Here is a 16,177-nt window from a genome sequence, read left to right as displayed (position 1 = left end):
CATCCCTCGGTTAAGAAGTCTGTGAACCTTTGCATTAACAGCAGAGCACAGAACAAACAGTTTCTATCCCTGAATCAATACAGCTAGTCTAGTTCAGTCTTTTTAGTCTAGTCTTTTTCCTCTCTGAAGAGGAGAAAGAATGTTTTCCTGGTGATTGCAGAAAGGTGTTCAGGCTCAGGACTCCTGTGGTCTATTTTAAACGCTGCCAGGCACTTCATCTTTGCATAAATTTATCTTATGGCTTTTGTTGTTCTTTTTGCACATAAGTCTCAGTAGTGCTTGGACATAGAGGACATTCAGCCTTTTCTACATGGCTATGCAACATCTGATAGATCAGAGTCTGGGTTCATTCATCCTTGAAGCACTACACCCCTGAAACCCAGGTAAGAAAAAAGGAAGGAATTTACTAACTCTTGGCATCCCCCAGGGCCCACTTTGGGGAACTTTGTTGGTACAGTTCTCTGGAGTATTAAAAAGCAGGATTGGCAGCAGTCAGTCCCTGGCAGGGTTCTCTCCCTCCCCCCAAAACTTGCCGATTAATATGTTTTAAAAAACAAAGCCACTAGTGGCTTTAGTTTTCAGATCCTCTGAGAAGGAGTGTGCAGTCTCCTGGGAAGCCTCAAAGCCATGTTCACTTGGGGATTTGTTACGTGGGTGAACAGAGACCGGGAAGGAAAGAAAGTCGGAGTGAAGCTGTGCTCCTTTGATCCCTGTGAGATCAGCGAGGGGCTGCCTAGCAGGGAAGGGTAAGAGGAGGCATTTGATTTTGCATCTGACCCCTGCTTTTGGCAGGGGAGAAGGGGCGGGGGAGCTGGTAGGCAATCCTCCCAGGCCAAGGAGAAGCAGAGGGCATCGTTCTTGTTTCACTCCCAATGGCACAGACACAGTGCCTGTTCTGACACTGCCACGTCCCCTGTCTCGAGGGAACAGCTTGGAGACAGAGCCTCCTGAAAAGCAGCCCAGTGACAGCTCTGCTTGAACACGCGCTCTGGGACTAGCCTCCCCCACTGCCTCCTCCTTGCTCATCCTCCGCTGAACAAACTGTGAAAAGACCCAGAGCTGTCATGGAGCCAACAAAAGCTAAAGGCCGTGCAGCTGGCCAAAGCCACCTGTGCTCTATTAATGCTAGCCAAAACATCATTTCCCAAGCTCCCAGGTGAGATGGGCATGGGAAGGGGGAGGGAACCTGGCAATGAATGACTCATAGCTGGCGTGGATAGGGAGGAGAGCAGCAGCAGCACCGTTCTTCTGACGAAGGGGAATTAGCAGTGTAATTAGCAGCAGTGGACTGCTCTCCCTGCAACACCAAAGTCAATCTGGCTTAACTAGGAAGCACTTGCTGTGCACAAACATCTGCTGGAGGTGGGCACCCAACACACCCAAGCTAAAACCGCTTCCTCCGTTTCCTTCCTTGGCACACTTCTGTGCGCCTCTCAGGTCTGTGGCAGTGCAAATACAGTCAACACCCTTTCTGCAAAAACAATTGGACTTGGGGTGAGTCCTGCAGGCCCCCCTATAACTAGTAGGTTTAGATTAATATAGAGAATGTTAACTACTAAGTTCTTACTAGAAGGAATTGACCTGAGACCTTTCCCAAGTCTTTACATAAGCCACTAGACAGCTGTCCACAGTTAACAGTTCATTCATTTCTCATTCCCATTGCATGTGGAGCAGCAGCCTTGCTTAACCACAAGGACAGAGCCCTCTAAAGTGTATAATAGATTTAGGCACATATTGGGAATCGGGGTACTGCTAGTTCCCAAATCTCATCAGCAGAACACCAAAGAAATATTTTGATCCTGCTTTTCTGGGTCTGTTCCTGAACTTTGCTGATGCAGGAAGCACTCTGCCTGTGCTGGGGCACTGCAAAACTTGGAATCAGCAAAGGTTTCTCCCTGATTCTCTATTACACCACTTTCGTTGCACATTTATCTCTGTGATGCTGAAGCTCCTCATTCAAATCAGCTGTGCCAGTGCCCATTAGAAGGGACCCACCAGGGAGCTGAGAGTGCTGCTGAGGTGGGAGCAGCTGACCCTTGGTATAAGAGCTGCTCCATTAGAAAATTTGTCCCTTCAGCAAGGGGGGACTGCAGCTCTTACCGACCTGGCTACATAACTAAAGGAGGTGAGTGTCTGCAGTTTTAAGCTCTTCTGATGCTTTGATGATTTCATGTGTGTTTCTGGTTGGTGTTCAGGGATGCGAGGGTCGATGATGTGGCTGTTGGTAGCAGTTCTGCAGTGGAGAAAGATATGAGTTGGGCTATGCTGAGCCCAGCTTCTCGATAGGGATGTGAGGCACTTGCTGTTGTAGGCCTGTAACTGAAGGCTGTCTCTGGATGCACTCCTGATTTTCTAGTATGCCTAAAGCCTGTGTAGTCCCCCTGCTAGGTAGCTAAGGCTGCTGCTGTCTCAAGCTGATCTGTGCACTGTGCCCTGCCCTGCTGCAGGGGAGATGGCTTTGCCTGGAGCGGGGAAGTTGGAGGGGGAAAAAAAGTCTGAAGGAATTGGCATGTTCTGCTCCCCCAGACATCACTGCCTGCAGCTGAGCTTGCTCTGAGTTAACAGACTTGCCTCACTACTCCTCTTTCACAGGTGTAAGCTCCCTGAAATCAGACTACTTTGGATTAAAGTCACCTTTATGGGATTTGAGGGAGGAGGTTGGTAGGGCAACATTGCCTTGGTGGTAAGATGTCGCGGAGCTCTCTGAAGATCCGGTGAAGCGAGAGGTTGCTGGAGCTGTGGGCTCTGTGCATGTTTGGTTTTGTTATTTACCTGCATTGTGCGATGTCTTGGCTGCCAAACCTGGGAAGACAGTTAAACAAATTGACTAATCGCTGTGTTTGGTGTCTACTTGTGGCTGTGTGAACACAATAAGGGATTAACTTGGTCTTTATCTAATTGGTTTATAAACCAGGGAAGGGAAAATTGTTTTGTAATGCATGAGACCTTCTCTTAATAGAAACACAGAGCCTAGAGTTTGTGCGTCCTTTCTGAGTAAACTCGTACATGTCTCTTCCTCTTTAACTCCCCGTTGGCTGGAAATCAGCTTTTCTGGGTGTGATATATTTATTCTCCTGTTCCTGATGATTTATTGCCAACTTGTTATAAAGCCTGGTCTTCTGTCATCACCAAGGATACTCTTCTTGTTAACATTTCCATCAGTAACTGTTGAGGAGTCTCTTAGTGGGTCTCATTGCTTGGTAATTTCTCAGCGCTGTCGGTGACCGGGGCATGGGGCTGGAGCCACCAGACAGCAGCGGCCATGCGTACCGTGTACGGCGAAGCATAGCCCTGGCTTTTAAAACATGAGTATGGCCACGGAGAGACACCTCTCGCATAGCAAGCAAGGACTGTGAGCCGGGGCAGGATTGTTCAGCAGAGCTGTTAGTTAAATATAAGTAAGGAAGGGCTGGCAAAAATCTGGGACTTGGGTGGGAAGAAGGGAAGTAGAATGGAGCAAAACTGGAGGAGGAGGATGAGGGGCAGAAAAGGGAAAGAGGAGATGGGGTCCATTTTGTGCTGGGGGGGTTTTGTGGGGGGGGGGAGGGTTCGGGTTGTTTGTGTGTGTGTGTGTTTAGGAGAGAGAAGGTTGTTGGGATGGTTCTCTAACTTCTCAGTACAGTAAAATACTGTAACCATGATGCAGCCCTTGCCCCCCTGTTCTGTGCGCCTGGAATATGGATGAAGGTTGGCGACCTTTGATTAAACCAGTCTGTCACCTCTGCGCTCAGCTGCCGCGGGGGGTCTGGGATGGGGCTGCAGCGCCCGTGTCACTCGCGTCTCCCCATCCGGCGCTGCCGTTCAGCGTGCTGCGCCGCTGGGATGTGCCACGCTGTTCTGGGTTTCCTGCCTCCCTGCTGTGCTCTCTGAGAGCAATGTGGCACCTAGACAGCTCTGCAAAATGGTTGCTGTTGGAGCTGTTGGGGGTGCGGAGCCTGCCTAATCCCTCCCCTGCGTGAGAACATGTTGCTGGGAGGGGATGTGCGACTCGGGAAGCTTTAAGGAACTGCCTGTTCCTGGACCCGCCTGGATCTGCCTGGGCTGCTCAGCCTCCCATGCACAGCATCTGTGTGCAGGACACGTGGCCGGGGGCTTCCAGAGCCACCACATGGAGGGGAGGCTGTGTCCTCCCCCGGGGCTCCCTACCCACGGCCTGGGAGCAGATTCCTTCAGCTGGAAAGCTGGTAATTAAAGCAGAGACTGTTTCTCAGCTTCACTAGTGGGGAAGCTGGAGGGAGCTGGTCACCCTGCTGGGATGCGTGTGTTGGAGTGCTCTTCCTGGCTGTTGTGCCTTAGGCTCATCATCCGGTTTAATTAAACCAGAGCAGCCTCCATGCAGAGCCTCTTCACTGCAAACCTGGCTTCTGCAGGTCAAGCTCAGCCCTGCACGCAGTTAGAAGCGGATCGAAATCTGTTTAAGAGCTTCTCTGCATAAAGTTGGGCTGGCATAACTAAACCAAAAATCATTCTCCATGTGAAAAGACCCTGCTTGAGGTATCGGTGCCACCCTTCCAGATAGGAGCCTTCTCACCTGCCTTCTAGAGCTTCTATGGCTACTGTCACTTTACAGCCTTCTTTGCCCTCTGAGGCTATGAAGAGAAATGGAAGATTTGTGCTGGTCAAATTCTGAATAGTTCGTTCTGCAGCAGACTCTCCGGACACGTTTCCTCTTCCTTTCCTGATCTATAGATGGCCACAAAAAATGTAGACCTCTCCACTGACACTGCTTACCTGAGGTCCCTTGATAAGGAAGAGAAGATGCTTTAGGATGCCAGTCGCTATATTTCTCCTCTGAGGGAATCTAGATGAGTAACTCAGTCACAGATGTCTAAAGCTGGGTGAGAAGAATTCCCACCTCCATGTCTGGAGCTTCTAGTAGGCTATATGCTGCCTGTGCAGTCTATATTGCAAGGACTGAGATCTGGTGACTCAAGGCTTGTATTTCAGGATACTGTTGCTGAAGACAGGGAAGCTGTTTTTGTAGGGATTCCCCCCACCCCACCCCTCATTCTCCCTCCCTTTTGGCTGGTGCAGGTAGATTTAGGAGGGGTGCTCTCTCTCGTACTTCCCAAACACCAGGCCCATCTGTAGACTGGTATCATCAAACCATAAATCTGGGCGTAGCACGTGCTGATAGGCTGCAGCACTCCTCTGTGGTTGCATCTTATTCCTCTCGCAACCTGCTTTCCTTCCCCACCGCTGCCCGAACACCTCCTGCCTGCCCCTATAATCCCTCCGCCCAGAGACCGGCCGACTCCAGCAGCTTATTTGGCTTTAATTAATGTGCTCGTATAATGAACAAGATCCTCTGGAAGCAGATTTGACATGCACATTAATAACAAATGAGACATTTCTGATAGCTTCTGTTACAGCGATGGAAGGGGCTGTGCCACGTAGCGGACGCCCACCAGGATGTGAAGGTCACGTAGCCATCGCTCTTCACGAGGCTCCGTTTGCCAGCTGCTCTCTCCAGTGAGACCCTAACCCCCACAGAGGACACGAGGGGGAATTATGTCCCCTCAGTGGGTCTGGAGGTCCTTGCTCTGGCCAGCCCCTCCGCAGCGTGTCATGCAGGTCCACCTGCGCCCTGCTGCGTGCTGACTGCAGGACGAGGAGAAAGCGTGGGGGACTGGATGGCCCTTGTGTGTCCAGGATCTGCTGGCCCAAAATTCAGCATGCAATGAGCAGCCACATTTCCGCTCCCAGTGTTCAGGGTGTTGGGCTTGGAGCAGAGCTGGCTGGTGCAGCTGTATGTGCCACCGGCTCTATCCCTTCTGCTCTGCTAGGAGCAAGGTGGCCTGTGTCTCTCGCCATGTTGGGCCCCAATTCTGGCTGCAAGCTGGCGGTTTCAGGGTAGTTCTTCACTGGGACAGCTGAGCCTTGTCATGGCATCCAGAAGCCTCCTGCGCCTTGCGGTGATGGTCTGTGCTGCAAACTGTGCCTGTGCGTGCAGTACAGCGCTCCGACGGGGCACGGATCAGCCTGGGGAGCATTACGGCTCCCGTGCAGTCATCTCCCTTCATCTAAGCCCCTATGAATCATTCTCCACCCGGCTGCTCTTCCCCTTGTTGGTCTCGGTTGGTCCTCTCTAATATTGACGCAGACACGCCTTCCCAAGCCCTGTCAGCTCCCAGGCTTTATTTTAAGGCCATATTAATTAAGAACAAATGAGTGGAATTTCTCTTGACATCCAAATTAATAGCAAATGAGGTAATTACGAGCCATGTCATTAGGGTGATGGAGCAGCTCGTACAGGGCTCAGCCCAAAAGAAGCAGGAGACCTGCAATGCACTCATCTCTTCTAAAGGCAGTGGCTGTCTCTGAGCAGAGCCGAGCTCCCGTGGGAGGCGATTTGGGGGGGAAGGCAGGAGGCTGGGGACACGTGAGCTGTTGGGCAGACGGGGGCGAAGACTTGGTTTTTATGCCTGACCCTTGCTCCTTTAGATGCAGAGCCGGGAGTCTCTGCGTGCGTGCAGGGAGGTGGTTAATGCCCGGCGTGGGCTGTAAGCCTCCGTAGGCAGATGTAAAGCCTTTTCCAGGCTGGCAGGCTGACCCGAGCCGCGGTGGGCTGGGATGGACAGGGTGTTGCGTGGTGGTCCCCCAGGGGACCACGGAGAAGGCAGGATGCTGGGGCACGTAGCAGGGTGCCCACGTGCTCGCCTGTGCTACTGGCTGGATTTATCAGAGGCCAAAGAGCCCATGAGCGCTGCGTGGTCGCGGCAGTAAACCTCCCCTCGTGGTGCCTGCGTTCCCGGCAGCGAGCGGGCATCGGGCAGGACGCTGCCAGCCGTGCGCTTCGCTGCCACGGCTGCCCCGCCGATAAGGGCCACGTCGTGCTGGGGCCACGCGTGGCACCGTCGCCCGGGTGCCCCCGCGCCTGTCCTGCTGCCTCAGCACCGTCCCCCCCCGACGGGGCCGTGGCGGGCGAGCGCCGTGGCCGGCAGCTGCCGATGCGGGGCAGGATCCCCTGCCTGTCGTTCGGGCAGAGGGCGAGGGACGGGTTGGTGAAACGGGACGGCATGCTGGGGCTGGGTCGCTCTCCTGGTGCCGGCGTGCGGTTCCCCCCCTCTCCCCTTGTGCCTGTGTGCAGATGTGCGGCAGGTCTCGGCACGCGCTGGCCTCCTGTCCGGGAGGGCACGCTCCGAGCACGTGCGTCCCCTGCTCTGCACACCTGGTCACCTTTAAAAATACAAAATAAAGGCCGTAAAATCAGTTTCTGATTAATTCTTGGGTTAGTTTCCAACTCAAGAGCTCGATGCAGAATGTTTCCTTAGGAACGTGCTTTTTCTTGCTTTTCTTGGACTCGCTGCTTGGCCTGTTGTACCTCTGCCTGCAAATCCCCAGCTGTTCACACTCCACTGCTGTTGCTTATGAGCTAGTGCATTGATTTTTTTTTTTTTTTTTTTTAATGTTTATTGAGCACTCCTGAGAACCCTGTGCATGGGAGGCCCCTGGCGAATGCAAGGACTTCTGCCTCTCTGCCTGCCTGATGTAGATGGCTCTGCTGGGGGCACATGCATCTCGGGGCTGATGTTTTGACTGGAGCAGTTTTTCTTGTGTGGAAATAGCTCCTTTTTTTGTGCTGATTAGGAGGATGTGATTAACCAGAGCAGTGGCACGTCGGGAGGGAGGGAGGGCTGCATGCCTGCAAAGACACAGCCTCGGGAAAGGGGTGAAAGGGAGGAGAGGTCGTGCTGTGCGCTGCCCAGAAGAGATGTCTGTCCTCTCCAGGAGGAGCATTATTGCTGGCTAATAACATATCAAATACGTTCTTAAGTGAGGGCTTAAGATCTGAAAGTCTGTGATAAATCTGGAAGCTTTATAACTTGCTCAAAATCACGGTGGGTAGCAATGTGATTAAAGCTCTTCGATTAACACACAAACCTTGTTTGTAAGGAGTAGGACTGGGAGGGTTTGGGAAATCCAGCTGGCGTATAACAAGGTTTCTACAACAAATTACTTGGATATCAATTAGTTTGCTGGGTAAATGTCACCTGGTGTCTCTTAGTTTGCGGTAAACTGTGGTTATTGCCTGCGACTGACGGCACCGCGGTCGGTGGCGCCCGGGGCAGGGCGGTTAGGTGAGAGCAGGAGAGCCGGGCTGGGGCTCGGTGGCGCGCGGTGGCCGGGCTCGTCCTGGCCCTCTGCCCGCACTGGGCAGTGCCGGTGCTGGAAACCTCTCCCGGGAGGAGACCTGGGTGCTGGAAACCTCTCCCGGGTGGAGACCTGGGCACTCTCGATGGAGCCCTGCCTGGTGCCAAAGGATCCCCATCCCGAGGGAGCGGTGGGAGCCGGGTGTCCAAGCACCGTGGTCAGGCCCGTCCCGTCCCTACAGCGTGTCAGAGCCTCCTCGCTCCTTCCGATGGAAGGCGGATAAATTGTGTTTTGATGAAAATAGCTTCCCCTCGTCATGTCACTTGCTGCTCGGTTTGGCTTCTCTCCCGCATCCTTCCCTGGGATCCGCCAGGCTGTGCTTGGACTGTGTCACTGCAGCGCCTGGAGCCAGGGAAGCAGCCGAAGACGCAAAAGCTGCTCCCTAAATCGCAGAAGCGGTCAGGTGACGGAGGACGCAGGCGCAGCGGGAGCGTGTGCGGGACGCGCTCCCGTTCCCAGCCCCGGGGAAGGGCTCTCCGCAGCCGGTCTGGTCTGCGGCAGGGGCTGGGGCAGGACGGCGGCGGTGGCCGGGGCTGAGAAAGGCCCGAAGCCGCCGCGTTAGGGCTTGCAGCGGGGGAAGCCGGGCAAGGCGCGATGGGGGCTGCGGGCACACCTGGCCGCAGCCGACGCTCACGCTGCCGGAGCGCACCCCGCGGCCGGCAGGGCCGGACGGTGCGGCCGTGCCCCGCCGTCCTTGGAAGCGGCCGTCGGCAAAGGCTGGCGAGGCTCAGCCTGGCAGTGCCGCGCTGCCGGAGCTCGTTCCCATTGCATTCGGGTCGCCCTGGGGACTTGCAGGGTTTGGAGCGAGCAAACGTGGCTCTGCCCGGGAGACTGGCACCGCCGTTAGTCTCTCAGCCCCAGCCGCCTTGACAGAGCTCATGAATATTAACGGCGCTAACATATGGATGCTCTGGGGAGGGAGGGAGGGAGCAGCAGGCTCTGCCAAGCGCGGAGCGCAGCTCATCCCCAACCCAACATCAGCGCCGCAAACGAGCGCCGTCCCCGCGCGTGGGCCGGCGCTGGGGGCGCTGGCAGGACTCACGTGCGCTGGGGCTCCGCGTGGGTGCCACGGGGCTGAGTCACACCGCCGGGCTGGAGGGGTGCTCGCATGCCCGCTCCCCTCTTCGGAAGGGCCGGCTCGGCCTGGGGCGGTGGGTGCAGGGAGGGGGGACGTGGCGGTGGAGCCCGCGGGGGCGGTGAGCGGCCGGGCCGGGCACGGGGAAGGCTGGAGGCTGGGTGCGAGCGGGCTGCGCGTCGCCTGTCTGGGGGGAGGCTGCCGATTCCCTGCTTTCATAAGCACTGAGTCAGGGCTGAGACGCAGCCCGGGCCCTGCCGGCTCCCCTTCCCGCAGGGGGGGGCTCCGGGCCCAGGCCGGCCTCGCCGGGACGCCGGGGCTGGGTGCAGGAGCCCTGCCGGAGCCGGCGCGTGGGGCTGCCCCGGGGCAGCTCGGCGTTGCATAAGCGCCTTGCAGCGCAGGAGCCAGGATGATAAATGTTAAAATCTGCTGCAGGCTCTTGCTGACCTAATTTCCAGTATCGCCGTGGATCTTGTCATCTGTTGCTTGCGGTCAGGGTGCAGATGGGCTGGCGGCGAGCAAGAGCGCGAGGGGGAGAGCGTGCCGGGAGCCTCCGTGCTTGGGCCGGGGGCACCGAGCCCACGGTCCAGGGCGGCGAGGCCAGGTCGGGACCTGAAGGCACGGCCGCGGGAGGTCTGGCAGCCGGCTGCAGCCCGTCCCTCCGCACCGCAGGAGCTGCCGGTGCCTGGCACGGAGCAAAGGCGACACGCGGGGTCCAGCTCAGCTCCGCTCCCTGTGGATTCCTGATAAGCAAAGAATAAATGCTAATTACACAGCATAATTAGTGCGATGCTGCATCTATTTTTCATCAGCTTTGGAAGAGGCATCCTTCTTTCCGTCCTGCGCGGGAGGCGGTGTGCTCGCCCACGACCTTCCCAGCAGGGGAACGCGGGAGTCTCCGAGGCCTCCGCTCCCATCCTGGCCCCTGTAAGGCATCGGGGATGGAGGGAAGGAACCGGAGGAAATCGGCTTAGCTCTGTCGAGGTGGTGTTCGACAGCAGCTGGTAAAATCACAGGAGAAGCCCAGGGAACGGTTGCTAAAATATTCCGAGAAGGCGAGACGCTGGGGCCAGCCCCGCTTCCCCTGCGGCCCCGTCCGCCCGGCGTGGGTGCAGCGTGCTCTCCCAGCTGCTGCCGGAGGCCACGCGTCAGCCTGAGTTAGGGGAGGGCGGCCAGGGTGGAAGAAGCAACGTTTCATCTGAAACACTCTACAGAAAGCACCATTTAAAATAAAGAGGCAAATCCGTGCAGCAGCGTGAGGTTCCCGGCCCCCCAGGAGGACTGTGGCACCCACGTGGCCAAAAGCAGGGCGAAGCGGGGGGGGGGGGGGGGTTGAGACGCCTCTCCCGCTCCTCTTACCGGCGAAGCGGCCAAGCAGCCGGAGGAACGGCTCCAGCCCGCGTCGGAGCCGGGGGTCCCCCCATGCAGAGAGTGGCTCTGCTCCCTCTTGGAAAGCAAAGATCCAGACTCACGAGGATCCCTCCAAAAGTGCTTTACAACCAGCTGTTGGGGTGGGAAGCAGCAGGGAGAGGCTCGGAGCAGGCAGGATCAGTGGGGCCTCTTGCCCGTCCCCCCTCCAGGGAGGCCTGAGCTGGCCGAGATCGCGGGGAAAGGGGCAGGAAGACTTGCTGCGCTGCACGGGAAGGGGCCGAGGGCTCGGGGGGAGCCCGGGCCGTTTGCGCGGCCTGTCCCGAGGGCAGGGGGTGTTTGCTCAGCTCTGGCTGCAGCGATCTGCAGACCCCTGCGGAGGTCGGGCTGGGGCAGGTTAGCCATGGGGACACATTTCCTTTCCGTGCATGGACGGCTGAGCAAAGCCCCGCTGCCGCCGGGCCGGTCCTGGCGTGCTCAGCGCTGCCGGGGAGCCAGGAGAGCCGGCAGCGCCCGGACGTGCTGTCGGAGGATGATGCCTCCGGCGTGCGGATGCAGCCCGGCTGCTTCTCCTGCACCTCTCTGCCCTCCTGGCCTCGGCTGTGAGGGACACCTGGCACACGCAGCATCCCCGGGGCCGGGCTGTGCAGAGCCCAGGCTTTCCGCCTCCTGGAGCCGGCTGCAGGGAGGGTCGGTTTAGCGAGCAGTGCCTGCGTGTCCCTGCTGCAAACAGCCCTCCCCGAGCTCCCTGCGGAGCCGCCGGCTCCTGCCCTTCCCTATCCCGCCTCCGCCGGCCGCGTGCCCGGAGCTGCCGGGGTCGCTGCTGCCTCCCCGCCGCCGCTCAGCGACTTGTCTCCTGAGCCGCACGGAGCGGCGTCCCTAACCTGTTCCTGCGGGCCGGCAAAGCTGCCCTTTTCCGTTATTTACCCACTGGGCATCTCCCCAGCTGTGCCGGCTGGGCTGCAGCGCCGAGGAGCAGCCTCGTCCGCTTCCCGGCAGGATCGGTGCTCGTGCACCCCGGCGCGGGCCGTGGCAGTGCCCGTGCAGCAAAACCTCCCCCTGCCCCCTCCGTCCCGCAGCCTCGCCGGCCCCAGCGGGCGATTGCCGCCGGCTCCTGGTCGCTGCTCATCCTGCCGGGCTGGAGGCGGCTCTGCCTGGCCTGGCAAGGGGGGAGGCGGCAGCAAGGGGGGCCCGAGCCCTTCCGGCCCTGCTGGCCCTTCTGCCCTGCTTGTGACCGAGGGAGCGTCGGTTTAAGGGTGGTGCTGGCGCCCCGACGGGACGGGACGGGACGAACCTCCCGCCGCTGCAGCCGTGGCTGGTGCTGCCGGTGGGGCTGGGTTAGGAGAGCGGGAGGCGCCGGCTTGCTGCCTGTGGGGCCGTGCGCCCTCGCCGGGACGCCTCGACGCCTCGCGTATCTGCGTAAATCTTGCAGCCGCCGAGAGCCTAATTAAGCTGCAGAATCTGGGTTACCAAAAACGAGCCTTTTTTCCATCGCCTCGCCTGCCCGCCAGCCGGCCGGGTTTCCCACGGGGCCGGGAGCGGTGCCAGCCCCCTCCTCGCCTGCTCCCTTGCTTTACTGACCCAGCTCTGCCGCGGGAGCCTGCGGCCCCGCGCTGCTCCGTGGGGGGAGACACCCGCTGCGCCAGGCTGCTCCCGCGCTTGACTTAACTGTGTCCGAGCCATGGGAAACGGAGCCGGCTCCCACAGCGCCGCTCGGGAGAAGGCAGCTTCGCCCCAAGGGAAGGAGGATCCTCCTGCTGCCAGTCCCTGCTGCGGCGCCCGGGGCCCCGCTCCTGCCCCGCACCCCTGGGGCTCCCGCGGGGGCTGCTGCATTTCTTGCAGCCGTGTGCCAGCATCTCTCCCAGCTCCCTGCCTCGGAGCGGAGCCCCCCCGGCCCTGCTTGCTTTTCATGCACGTTTAATCCAGGTCCCGTGGAGCGGGTTGCGCTCAGCCCCCCGGTGCGGGCCAGGTGCACAGCATGACGCTCGGTGCTAATTAATCTAACGGCGTGGTATTAGGCGCCTGGCGTGCCCTCGGCGCCGCATAGCAATGATGCTCTGGGATGCTTCTGGCGCCGACGCTGCGGATACGCTGCCCGTGGGGGGCTGCTCTCCTCCGGAGGCACCTGCGGTGCAATATTCCCGAGTCTTCTCCCACGTCCTGGGGCCTGTCCTCACGCAGCCCAACATCTCCATCTGCTCCGCGGCTCTAAAGCCTCCTGGATTTAATGCCCTCGGTGCTAGCGAGGGGAAAACGCTCCCTTATCCGCGCTGCCCTCGTGGGGATGCCGGGCTGGTGGCCTCCGGCACCACGAGGCAGAGCCACCTCCCAGGGCCATGGTGCAGCTCCGAGCCCGGAGCAGCGGCTCCTCGCAGCCCGGGGAGCCGGCGGTGATTAGCCAGCAGGTTCGTTAGCCCTCGACACGCCGAAGCCTCCCTCGAGCAGCTTCTCCTGGGCTCGGTCCTCTGCGCTTGCTGCCCAGGGCTTCCTGTTCCCATGCTCCAGGTGGGAATAAACCTGCTGCTGGGGCTCCCAGGCCTTTCCTCCCGGTCTGCCAAAACCGCTTTCCAGCTCCCACAAGCCCGGGAAGGCTGCAGGCAGCCTCAGGCGAGCGGAAAACACCGGTGGGTCCAGGGGCTTCTCCCCACCCACATCCCCCCGCCGCAGCCCTCCCGGAGCCCAGCTCTCATCACAGCAGGGTTCTCCAGCTACCGGTGGAGGAAAAACGTAGGCCTGTTGGTGTAATTTTTATTTATTTATTTATTTACTTATTATTTTGCTGTTTATATTGTGGTGCAGCACAAGCCTCCAGCTGACGGTATCGCTTTCCCTTCCCGCAGCAGCGGGTGGCCGCCGTGGTTCTCTCCTGGCACCTGGAAGGGCCGAGCGCGGCCGCAAAGGCGGCGCTGGCTCCTCGGCCAAGCGCCCGCGGGGCAGCGCAGGGGGCCGGCAGCGCCTGAGAGCGACGCCGGAGCTGCCGCCCCTCCGCCGGGTAAAAATAGCATTCCCCTGGCAGAGATGTGGGCTGTTCCCAGTGACATGAAACCAGGCAGCCTGTCCTCAGAGCAGCTGGTTTTCGGGGGAAAAAAAAGGGCAGCGGATCTGCATTGGCAAATACTGCTGAGCCGCCTGCTCCGGAGGGCCCGGGAGGGGAGCCGTCCGCCCGGGAGCGGGCAGAGCCGGGCTGGATGGCGCTGGCTGGATCGCCACGGTGCCGGCACTTTGGTAAAGCTGCCCAGGGACCACGCGCTTTAGCTCTGCCTCGGTAGCGCTGCGGATGCCGTGGCCTTTCCTGCTTCGCCCGGGATAATCCTCGGGCTGCAACAGCGCTCCGGTCCCCAGAAATAAAACTGAGCTGCGGTTCGCGCCGAGGCAGCCTCCCTCCCTCGCCCTTCAAGCTGTTGCTGGTGCTACAATTATTACGACTTGACGTGTCCTTAAGGGAAACTGTGCGAGTCCCGGGACCGAACCCTCCCAAGGCAGCGGCTGTTACGGCAGGGCGGCTGCCGGCGGCACGGGGTGGGCATTACGGCCGGAGCGGAGCGGAGTGGGGGGGGGGGGCTGCTGCTGGCTGGCTGCGAAGAATAAATCATGGTTTTCTTGCTTGTGCCTAGATGCTGAAAGCAATTTATCTGGCAAGGCAGCTCTGCTGCAGGTGTATAACAAGGGGGGATTTGTGGCAATCACTTAGCAATAACGCGAGCCGCCCTGCGAGGCCGAGCACCGCGCACTGCCATCCCGTGTCGGGCGCTGCAGCGCTCAGCGCTCCGGGAACTGCCTTGCGGCTCCAGCCCGGCTCGTTCCCATGGCCGAGCCAAGCGCCCCGAGCCCGGCGCCCGCCCGCGGAGCAGGGAAGGGGGCCGGCGTGGTCCCGTGGGGCCCCGGCGCGGGTGGTCGGAGGTGGCGGTAATGGGAATGCTGACATTTGCTGGGGAGAGCTGACAGGCGTCAGGCACTGTGGGATGCAGCATGTCACTGTCTTCGCGATTGCCAGCCTGTCAGGGAAAGCCAGGGATGCTTTAACTTCCAGCCTGAAGCGTACGTCTAGTGATTGGAAGGAGAGAGAAGAAAAAAAAAAAGAAAAGCCCGTTCGTATGATGGTATTGCCTGAAATGGGGGAAGATGTGGCCTAACGCTGCAGGAGGAGGCAGCCTGGCAGGTACCGCCGGGGTGAGACGCCTGCGTCAGGCTCCGGGGGACTGGGCAGAAATCCCTGCTTTAAACGAGCAAAATCTTTCCACGTCACCTGGGCAGCGATGCTGAGCACAGCAGAGCCACAGAACACTTGAGACCCCGGTGTCTTTCTTCACTCTTTATTGTGTAAAAATAAAGTCAACAATTCATGTAATCTCGGCAATAAAATGGAAAAAGCATGAATATCAGTAGAAACAGTGCATTTTCAGAACTGCTGCTGCGGGCTGGACGCGTAGTATATTTGTAACCCATTCAAAACCCAAAACAGACAGATAGCAAGTAATAGGAAAAATGTACAGCTTTGGTTAGCAAAATAATGACAAATTAAGATACACCTATTCTCTCCCCTACTATACAATATATACATTATGTTGATATCACACCCTTTTTTGGCAAATCAGATGCAACTGGGACTGTAGGTTCAATTTTGTCGGTGGCTTGCTCTTCGCAGCAGGGAGCAGGTTCTCCGAAGCAGCTTAACAGATTAACTCACGATGGTTTTTAAAAAGAGCACAGTTAAAATGCGCTGCCCTGAGGCCCAGTTTGTACCGCGGTGACTCGGCCCGGCGCGTGCGCGGTCCCGCGTGTGCCACGGTCCCCAGCCGGCGCCGCGCTCCTGCCCGGCGGGGGCCGTGTCCGGCCGCTTTGCCGACCCGGCGCCACGTCCGCGGAGCTGCTCGGCCGCTCGGCAGCCCCCGGTGCCTCCTCTCTGCCTCGGGTTTCCGCCGCCCCCAGGGCAGCCCTGGAGGGGCTCAGCGGCACGGGCTGGGGGTGATTTCTGCAATCTGTAGTACAAACCGGGAGTTTAGAAAAGGAAACCATACAAAATGCATTTGTTATTTCAAAATACGCTTCTTCTATCACTCTTCCTGCAGAATCTCCAAGTACTCTTTCTCAGGGAGCATTGCTTAACTCTATATTCTTTTCTTCTTCATAAAAATACCTCTTTTTTTTTTATTGGTAATAAACTTCCTTTTACAGTAAGAGAAACAATATATCGTATTATCAAAAGCAGAAAGGCTTCGGACTTTTAAGTGGTAGCTAAACTTCCAGGGGTTGGGAAAGGCTCTTTCCCCAGCTGCGGCGCGTGGGAGGCCGGGGGGGCTGGCGGCAGCGGGGGGGGGGGGGGGCGGGAAGGACGTACCTGAGTGAGGCAGGTCAGAGCGCGGGTGCCCGCCGCAGCGGCCGGGATCGCCCCCGCGGGGCTTTGCCAGGCAGCGGGGGGCACCCTGGCTCTGGGGGGGGAAGAGAGGTGCCCGGGAGGGAAGGGGACGGGGGGGGGCTCTGTGATCCAGCTCTGGGGGGAGAGGTGTCCAGGAGGGAGCAGGGCTGGGGGGGCTCTGCCATCCCCCCCCAAGCTCCGGGATGGAGAGGTGCCCGGGGGAA

This window comes from Apteryx mantelli, chromosome 19 (assembly GCF_036417845.1).
Source record: "Apteryx mantelli isolate bAptMan1 chromosome 19, bAptMan1.hap1, whole genome shotgun sequence".
Lineage (NCBI taxonomy): Eukaryota > Metazoa > Chordata > Aves > Apterygiformes > Apterygidae > Apteryx > Apteryx mantelli.
The sequence above is the reverse complement of the archived record's forward strand: the minus strand, read 5'-3'. Positions refer to the sequence as shown.